The sequence below is a fragment of the Nicotiana attenuata genome, chromosome 3 (assembly GCF_001879085.1).
Source record: "Nicotiana attenuata strain UT chromosome 3, NIATTr2, whole genome shotgun sequence".
NCBI lineage: Eukaryota > Viridiplantae > Streptophyta > Magnoliopsida > Solanales > Solanaceae > Nicotiana > Nicotiana attenuata.
Genome location: NC_031991.1, coordinates 38068111 through 38069949, shown reverse-complemented (window position 1 = coordinate 38069949; position 1839 = coordinate 38068111). Strand labels below are relative to the sequence as shown.

Here is a 1839-nt window from a genome sequence, read left to right as displayed (position 1 = left end):
GATTGTCACGCTAAGACCGTGACGCTGGCTATGCCAGGTATTCCGCGTATTGAGTGGAGTGGTACTTTAGATCACACTCCCAGTAGAGTCATCTCTTTTCTTAAAGCTCAACGCATGGTTGAGAAGGGGTGTGCCGCGTATTTAGCTTATGTGAGAGATGTTAGTGTTGATACCCCTTCTGTTGATTCTGTTCCAGTGGTACGGGATTATCCCGATGTATTTCTAGCTGATCTTCCGGGCATGCCGCCCGATAGAGACATTGATTTTGGCATTGATCTGTTGCCGGGCACTCAGCCCATTTCCATTCCTCCGTATCGTATGGCTCCTCCTGAGTTGAAGGAGTTGAAGGATCAGTTGCAGGAATTGCTTGGTAAGGGTTTTATTCGACCCAGTGTTTCACCGTGGGGTGCTCCTGTCTTGTTTGTGAAGAAGAAGGATGGTTCTATGCGTATGTGTATTGATTATCGCCAGTTGAACAAAGTTACAGTGAAGAACCGTTATCCTTTGCCTCGTACTATGACCAGCTTCAGGGCGCACAGGTGTTTTCTAAGATTGACTTGCGCTCAGGTTACCGTCAGTTGAAGATTCGGGAGCCAGATATCCCGAAGACTGCCTTCAGGACTCGGTATGGTCATTACGAGTTCCTTGTTATGTCATTTGGGCTGACCAATGCCCCAGCAGCTTTCATGCATCTGATGCACAGTGTATTCAGGCCATATCTTGACTCGTTCGTTATTATTTTTATCGATGATATTCTGGTGTATTCCCGGAGTCAGGAAGATCATGAGCAGCACCTGAGGACCGTGCTTCAGACCTTGAGGGAGAAGAAGTTATATGCAAAGTTCTCAAAATGTGAGTTTTGGCTGAGTTCTGTGGCATTCTTAGGCCACGTGATTTCGAGTGAGGGTATTTGGGTGGATCCGAGGAAGATAGAGGCCGTACAGAGTTGGCCCAGACCGTCCTCAGCTATAGAGATTCGCAATTTCCTTGGTTTGGCGGGCTACTAACGTCGCTTCGTGGAGGGATTTTCATTGATTGCGGCCCCTATGACTAGATTGACCCAGAAGGGTGCCCCATTTCAGTGGACAGAGGAGTGTGAGGCGAGCTTTCAGAAGCTCCAGACGGCTTTGATCACAACCCTAATTTTGATGTTGCCTACCGGTTCAGGGTCTTATACCGTCTATTGTGATGCCTCGAGAGTTGGCCTTGGAGCGGTGTTGATGCAGGACGGTAGGGTGATTGCCTACGCATCTAGACAGTTGAAGATACATGAAAAGAATTACCCTGTCCACGACCTTGAGTTAGCTGCCATTGTTCATGCCTTGAAGATCTAGCGTCATTATTTGTACGGTGTGTGCCTTGTGAGATCTATACTGACCATCGGAGCTTGCAGCACTTACTCAAGCAAAAGGATCTAAATATGCGTCAGAGGAGGTGGTTAGAGTTGCTGAAGGATTATGACATTACTATTCTGTATCACCCTGGCAAGGCCAATGTGGTGGCGGATGCCTTGAGTCGCCGAGCGGAGAGTTTGGGTAGTTTGGCATATTTACTAGCTTCAGAGAGGCCTATGGCGATGGATGTTCAGGCCTTAGCCAGCCAGTTTGTGAGATTGGATCTTTCGGAGCCCAGTCGGGTTCTAGCTTGTGTGGTTTCCCGGTCTTCCTTATTTGATCGTATCAGGGAGCAACAGTATGAAGACCCTCATCTGCTTGTCCTTAAGGACAAGGTTCAGCGTGGAGATGCCAAAGATGTGACCATCGGAGATGACGGGGCATTGAGGATGCAGGGCCGGATTTGTGTGCCCAATGTTGATGTCCTTCGAGAGTTGATTCTAGC

General features: G+C 48.4%; 1 pseudogene; it reads left to right on the top strand.

Moving 5' to 3' along the window:
- Nucleotides 451–860, top strand: LOC109224718 (annotated as a pseudogene).